At 35.8% G+C, this 7,908-nt stretch overlaps 1 protein-coding gene across 3 annotated transcripts in view; it reads left to right on the top strand.

Annotated features, from left to right (window-relative positions):
* The first annotated feature begins 422 nt into the window (after positions 1–422).
* Positions 423–7,908, top strand: part of LOC134527148 (copine-8-like) — a 204,109-nt gene continuing 196,623 nt past the window's right edge. For 2 of the 3 annotated variants that reach the window (XM_063359539.1, XM_063359541.1), the window contains exon 1: positions 438–655. The gene's annotated coding sequence lies outside the window, so the exon portion shown is untranslated. Of the gene's footprint in view, positions 656–7,908 lie in introns of all 3 variants that reach the window. The other variant, XM_063359538.1, reaches the window with a different exon arrangement.

The following is a 7,908-nucleotide window of genomic DNA, read 5'->3' as shown; positions in this document are numbered from 1 at the left end:
TCATTCGGCGCACTTTTTTGTTGGTTAAAGTATATACATAAGATCTTACGGCCTAGCTAAAAAATTATGGATTGTACTTATTGTAAATAAAACAATTAGTTAACGCTGGAATTATTTTTTAATTTCGGAAAATCCTCTTTTTTATCCCTATGAAATAATAAATACTTATTGTTTTTGTGAGGTTAATATTTAGTATATTTTTCAAGTTCGTTTATTTAAAACAAAATTATTTTCCGGTTAAACAATTTTTTGAACTTTTTTTTTTTACATATTTAAGTTATTTTTATTCATTTCTGATTTTTTTAATTAAAAAAAGTGTGTCTATTATCTTGGGTTGATGTTTTTAATTAGAGGTTTTTAGTGTAAAACCATCATGGAATCCTACAGTATGTATTTTGTTGGTGTTTGTCATATACATATGGAACTTGACCAAGTTGGTCAAAAGAGGGTGGTGACTTATTACCTGTAGAATGAATTTGTCAAGTTTGTTTTGTTTACATTATTTATTGGACCAAGTGCGAAGTTGAAAATAAGTTGTTTGTAAATAACGCCTAATAACTTTGATAATTACTAGTGTGCACATGGTTTGACAGTTCGTTGCTATGTGGTTCAGTAATTAGAATTAAGTTGGACTGATCATTTTATGAGTTTTTGAGTAAGTAATATATTTAATATTTGCCGGGTCATGCCCACTTTAACGCCTAGTATTGTGTAAAGGATATTTTATAGTGAAATAAATGTTAACATTGAATTGTATTTATTATTTATAACCTTTGGGTAATTTTTAAATTGAAGGTTGATGTTTTTTTATTTAGGTAATTTCTTGTAGACTTGTTCGAAGTATTCGCACACGAACGAACCCAATTCAGATATGACCAATATTATTTAAAATAAATTCTTGCTTGTCTCGTATGTATATTAAAATACCACACCGATTCAAATATTATAAAACAACTTGGTAAATGTTGAATACAATATACTTTACCACAAAATGTTTATAAATAATTCTAAAATGGGTAAATATGTATTGTACGGATTAGCACCAAAAAAAATCGTACAAATATAAAATAACTTTCATTATATGCTATCTTACGTCCTCTTTTCAGAACCGCCTGCGGAGATAAAAAATTCCAATTACTTTTGGAGATATCGAATTTTGAAAAGAGGACGTAAAAGAGCATATAATGAAAGTTATTTCATATTTGTACGATTTTTTTTGGCGCTAATCCGTACAATACATATATACCGTAAAAGGAATTTTATTACTTCCTAACATGATTTCAAATGATTCTGTTAAAGTGCATTGCATTTTAAATTGTGGTTTCCCCATAGTAAGAAATAAAAATATATGTTATTTTAGATTAGCTTTATGTGGAGAATGGTATTTTCAGGTAAATGGTTAGTGTAAAATTATTGCAAATATTACCTATACTAATGTGCATATAGTGACATAAATTAGTGTTGTGCTTTAATAGGCTAGCTGAGTGGTTTTCACTAAAGATTGCTGAAATTCTGTTGCAGCAGCTTTATTGTTTCTTTGATACTAGCTGCTACTTGATCCTGTGGTTTTCCAGATATCCTTAAAAATATAGCGTAGCTGAGTCTGTTTTGAAAAAGACAGGGACATTAATGTTAGTACGTTACGGCAGGGGCCAAGACTGCTTTCTACCTTGATTTGATTTCCATTTCAACCAAACCAATTGTTTACATTTTTTAAAAGTATTTTAAATGTAGCTAACCTAACCAACTGTTAACACAATTTTACAGTATTTTTTATATATTTAACCTAAGTAACCATTCTCATGAATCTGTGCTAGTTTTAACATACCTTACCTAACTTAACGTAACAATTTGTTAAAATGGTTAAGTACTGGTTAACTACTTGAAGGATCACAAAGCACTGTGGGTGAATGATTGGAAAACATGTTGGTTAGTAAATGTGAAAGCATTTTAGAATTTATATTATTTTATTTTTATAGAAAAAAAGGCTCTTCTCTAGTATAACCTCAGTAAGCTATATTAATTTCATCTCCTAACATAATGCATCATTTACTTAAATGGTAAACTACTGATAAATACTTGAAGTAGGCCTAATAAGTTTTTCAGATATTTAGAGATATTTTTATTGCTTGAAGCCCCATTTTCTGTTACAACAGAAATATGTGATGCAAATTGAATTTGATGATGATTTAAATAATTTTCCATTATTACTGATATTCATTCAATCACTAACACTTTAAACATTTTAAAATACATGATTACATTTTCTGCATTCATAAACAAAATCCAATCTTGCCCACAATTGATCATTGTGACCAACCTTCACGAGACTGAAGATACATTTAAAGAACCAGTTGTTCTAGTGCCACATTGAAATCCACACATCCAAAAGACATGAGTATTAAGAGTCGTGTCCATCAGATTCTGAATTAAAAGCTTTATATCCTTAGATAGAAATGAAGTTAGTAGAAGTGATATGAAAAATAAACGTTTAAGCTGAAAATATAATTTTTCAGTAATAAAAAAAAAATGTTGTGATTCCACAATACTGTTCAGGAAAATAAATAACAGTAGGTAAAATAGTGGTTTCCATCTTTTAAATGAGCCAATTACTTAGTACGTACAAAAGTTACCCTGCAATGTTTTTCAGCACTTGCTTGGAAAATTATTGTAAATAAAAGTGATTGATGGTAGAAATTTAATCAAAAATTTTAGGAAAAAATAGTTATCGAATTTTTAAATATTCACTTAATTATTATGATTTTTTAAAAAAATTATTAAATTTTGTAATATCTCGCACACTGCCTAGGTGGTTTTAGGACAGAGAAATAGACTAGAAATGAAATATTATTTCTTAGTTACTGGGTGCTTAAAGGGCACTAAACTAACAGTTATTCACTAATAGCATGCTAGGAGGGTGGTGTCTGAGGGCCACTCACACACTTCTGGATTCTTACAGTGTGTTCAGGGGCACCAGAGCATTTGTTTCTCGTTGTCACGCACTGTTTCATTTACTATTTTCATATAGAACTGTTTAGTTAGACTGTAGTGAATTTAAGTGGCACAGACTTTGAAATTATATTATGTTAATCTATGAATAAGTTATATTTGTAGTAATAGACTAAATATACTGAAAAATTATACAACATGCAGCTTAGTGTATAAAATGCTTTGATATGATTTGTAATATTGTAATATAACCTGTAATCAAGGATTGAGTACAGCAAGCTAAGTTTTTGAGACACTATACATAGTTTTTGTAACTATACTAAAGAAAAGGCCAGAATGGTAATAGAATTAAACTACTACAGTTACCTAGCCTATATAATATTGTCCAGGTACAAAGTTTTTTGATTATTTATAGATTTATTGGTTGCTATTTGTCTTAAACAGGTGGTTTGGCCTCATGTGTTTTTTACATATGGTTTGCTATGCATATCTTATATACTGGTTAAGTATTTGGCAATTATGTTGGAGAGGGGTGCATCTGAATGAAAGCAAATAAAATAATGCTCTTTTTATTTCATGAAATATTTTTTTAATTACAGTATTCTGTGAAACAAGTTTACCATTTGAATGTTTGGTTAGGTTAGGTTGGGGATATTAAAAATACTATCAAACATGGGAATGGTTCTGGTTAGGTTAGGTCAGCTACATTAATGACTTATCAATATCACATATTCATTATGTATTAAATACATTTTATTAATTTAGCTGACATAACCCAATAAACTTTTCTAATTTTGAAAGTAGGTATCAGCAATAGACAGGAGAATCTGAACTCTGAAATATAAATTAATAAAATCAAACATTTACCAAAGTTACAAAATATAAAAAAACAATAAATAACTCAACTTTGCACTGACTGTCAACTGCTCACAACATGCAAAAATTTTGTTTCAAGTAGATACGTATTCAACATGGTGGAAATCATGATTCAATGAAAATGCTATTGAAAAGTAATTCTTTTGGAGAATTATGAAGTATTTTATATTTTCTTTGAAAGATTTGTGCAATGGGAGGGCATGACTTGATGTAAGCTTTTGGAGATATGCCATTGCTAAGCACATGTATGTCTGTAGAAGAAAACTACAAAAAACCAAAAGAAAAAACACAAATTAAGCAAAAATTGCTGTTGTCAACAGGATATATACCTACATCACATAATATTCCATAACAGGAATATAGTCAACAAACAAAGAAAAACAATGAAAAATGGACTAAGAATGAAAAAACCCCAAAAATATTCAGCACAACAGTTGAAACGAGACAAAAACACAACAAAACGAAAAGACGAAACAAACACAATAGTTTTCCATAACAGAAACAAGCCAGCACAACAGTTGAAACGAGACAAATACACAATAATACGAAAAGACGAAACAAACACAATAGTTTTCCAAAACGGAAACAAGCGACGTTTCGGGACGTCCTCAGGCAGAGACGCACATGGTATGTAAACACAGGTGCGACTGAGTAGGGGCTGCCGCCGATCCATCATATTGCCATCTGGGGCAGTTAGTGTGTGCGAGACCAGAAACCGAAGTTTCTATAACTCGCTTAGTGCATTGTAAATCAGGTGCACCCCATACTTTTGTAGAATCACTTAGATCAACGGGCGGGGCGCGTGTCTTGTTGGATAAGTTTGGCACACGGGCCTGTGTGTGCGCTGGTAGGTTGTGTAATGCTAGAAAAGTTACGTGTACCTAATTCGGCGGGGGAGAGGAGCTCCCCACCAGCTAGATCGGCTAACTGGCGTGATGTAGTGTCGTGTTGGTGTGCAATAGAGGCTTGTCGGTGTGCTGTAATTTCAAGTGACCTAGTTAAATTCGGGTGTGGCGTGTAGTGTAAAGCTGTGCAAGCCGCTCCTACGAACCCCTGGGAACACAGAAACATGCTAGGGTAGTTAGCCCATTATTGCATGTAACAACAGGTAGTTCAGGCCGTCACTTCACACAGGCATATCATCGTGTGGTCGTGTTGGTGATACGGTAAAAGAAATTACATAGATTAGTAAACCACTGGCCGCCTGAAGGACCGAACTATTGCGTTCCAATATAGTTCGGTCAAAGTTAGGCTAAACCAGTATTGCTGTAGCTAGCCCCCAGGCTGTTGTCTTCTAAACCTGAAAAATAGAAAGTGAAATTAATAAATGAAGGTCGTCCTATTCTATTATTGTTCTAGCAGAGAGATGCCCTCGTCCAGTTTTTTTTTTAAATTTATTTTTATTATTATTATTAATTTTTTAATTATTTTTATTTTTATTTTTTTAAATCTAGACTTAAAGCTACTGAACATGCCCCCAGAGCCCTGCCCTGACAGGCATGCATGCCTCTCGGCCCGAATCCCCAGCGAGGGCTGGGGCAGCTCCCTCTACCAGTTCACCTGCATGATTCTGCCTTGACAAGGTGCTACGACGTGTATGTGGATTGTCGCGCGTGTTGTAGTGGTGTGACTAAAATGTTACGTACCCCGGGGAAGGGAAAATAAATATTTATTAGGTGATTATAGATTTACGGAACTAGCTTTGTTAATTCAAAATCCCATGCCTTCCTAAACGCGGCCGGCACTGGAGGTGAAGCCTGCCAGGCGGGTCCCGCCCTTCAGGCATAGGGAGTCAGCCCTAACAACACTGGCAGTGAACCCTACGTGGGTCATAACCTACACCTGCATGCTTTGGACCATTTTGAATTAGCTAGGAGAGAGATTTGCAGAGAAGTTAAGAGAATTAATTGGCTATTATTAAGTGGTTAGGTAGGAGTGTATTTTATTATTATGATTCAAAATCCCATGCCTTTCCGAAACGCTGCCGGCACTGGAGGTGAAACCTACCAGGTGGGTCGCGCCCTTCAGGCATAGGGAGTCAGCCCTAAACAACACAGGCAGTGAACCCGAGGGGGCTGTACATACATCTGCGTGCCTCGGACCATTTTGAATCGAAAGAGGTGCAGTTAGTTATGCTGAAGTTATTGTAACTTGTATTTATTTGTTGCTTTTATTATTATATATATAAATTATAATTATTTCACAATTCAAAATCCCATGCCTTCTGAAACACGGCCGGCACTGGAGGTGAGGCCTACCAGGCGGGTCGCGCCCTTCAGGCATAGGGAGTCAGCCCTAACAACACAGGCAGTGAACCCGAGGGGATTGTACATATACCTGCGTGCTTCGGACCATTTTGAATTGTATAGGCCGTGTAAACTTTAAACTTTAAACTGTAGGCTCCGCGCGGTGTGAACACAACCGGAGCTGGAGTGCGACTGCCTTGGGGTCGGGCGGAAAAACAGTTTTGTTTGGAAGCCCTCAGCGCCCCGACCAATCAGAGAGCTTCTGGGCCTGTGATTGGCCGGGGCCCCGCAGGCCCCCGCACGAGGTGTTCGGAGAGCTATTATATGTAATTTTAAAGTTATTGAAGACCTTTTAAAAACTGAATCCATGTCGCTTTCGTTTTTAATATTTATCGTTTTAATTTAAACGAGGTTTTTTATGTTTACGTTGCTCGGACGGGTCGTAAATCGCTATTGAATTTATCAGTGCGTTTTCGTGCTGTGGTAAATCTAGATACATTTTATTATTATTCTTTGATATTATTTCGCGGATGTACGGAATTTTAAGTGCGTTGTGAATAGTTTCGTTACTCGTAAATCTATTGAAATCTAAAATGGCCCTTAGGAAATTATTCTGTTTAACTTGTAGCCGATTTATATGGTGATTTGCAGCATAGCCCCAGACTTCGCATCCATATAGCAACTGCGGGCGTACAATTTGAGTGTAAAGTTGGAGTTTTTTCCTGCGTGGTAAATTAGGTGCTTTTAACATTGGGTACAGGCTTCTTAAGGATCCTGTTGCAATGTTTGTTGCTCGAGCGATCTGTTTTCCCCATAGTAGTGTTCTGTCTAGTGTGAGTCCTAGATATTTTGCCTGTGTAACATTAGGAATGGGTTGATGAAAAATTTCTAGCTCCCTGTCTGGTCTGCCTCTACGTTTTGATATTACAAGCGTGGTTGATTTTGCTGCATTTATTTTAATTCGCCACCGAGTGTAGAATTGCTCAAGTGCTGTCAGCTGTCGTTGGATGCAAACCATGGCATATTTTAAGTTTCAGGATTGTTTAATTATGGCTGTATCGTCCGCATACATCTGTACGTAGGCGTTTTCGTGCGGTATGTCGGCTGTGTAAATATTATAGAAGTAAGGAGAGAGAGGGGAGCCCTGCGGCACCCCAGCTGTAAGTTCGCGAGTAGTCGATTTAGCCCCGTCCAGAGCAACATAAAAATTACGACGCCATAAATAGTGGGCCACCATATGTGTAGGGGAAATTAAAGTTGATGAATTTTTGAATAAGGCCCGGAATCCAGACTTTGTCGAAAGCTTTTTCTGCGTCGAGCATTGTCATCACAGTGTAAGCTTTAGATGTGTTATTAAATCCGTCGGTAGCAGCTTCTACGATTTTTATTAAGGGGTGGATTGTTGAATGACCTTTCCTGAAACCAAACTGAATGTCTGGAATCACGTTGTGTTCCTCTGCGTGTGCTTGAAGGCGCGAGAGTAATGCTTTTTCAATAATTTTACTCATGCTGTTTAAAAGGCTTATGGGTCGCCTGTTTTCTGGAATGGCCGGGTTTTTCCCTGGTTTAGGTATTGTGATTATTTTTGCTAGTTTCCAGGAGTCGGGGTAAGTTTTATGTGTTAGTATAGCGTTGAATATCGCCAGTAAATATTTAAGTGCCTCTAGAGGGAGTTTTTTAAGTGTTTCGTAGTTTATTGCGTCCGTGCCGCCTGATTTGTTGTTCGGACTGGCTTTAATTAGCTTTAAAAGTTCCCTTAATGTTATTGATTCAGGGACAGATTGCGTGCCTGTTTGTAGAAAGTTATTTACCGCCTGTGTTGTTGTTAAAGTGAAAT

This window comes from Bacillus rossius, chromosome 1 (assembly GCF_032445375.1).
Source record: "Bacillus rossius redtenbacheri isolate Brsri chromosome 1, Brsri_v3, whole genome shotgun sequence".
Taxonomy (NCBI): domain Eukaryota; kingdom Metazoa; phylum Arthropoda; class Insecta; order Phasmatodea; family Bacillidae; genus Bacillus; species Bacillus rossius.
This window is presented reverse-complemented; position numbering and strand designations above follow the sequence as displayed.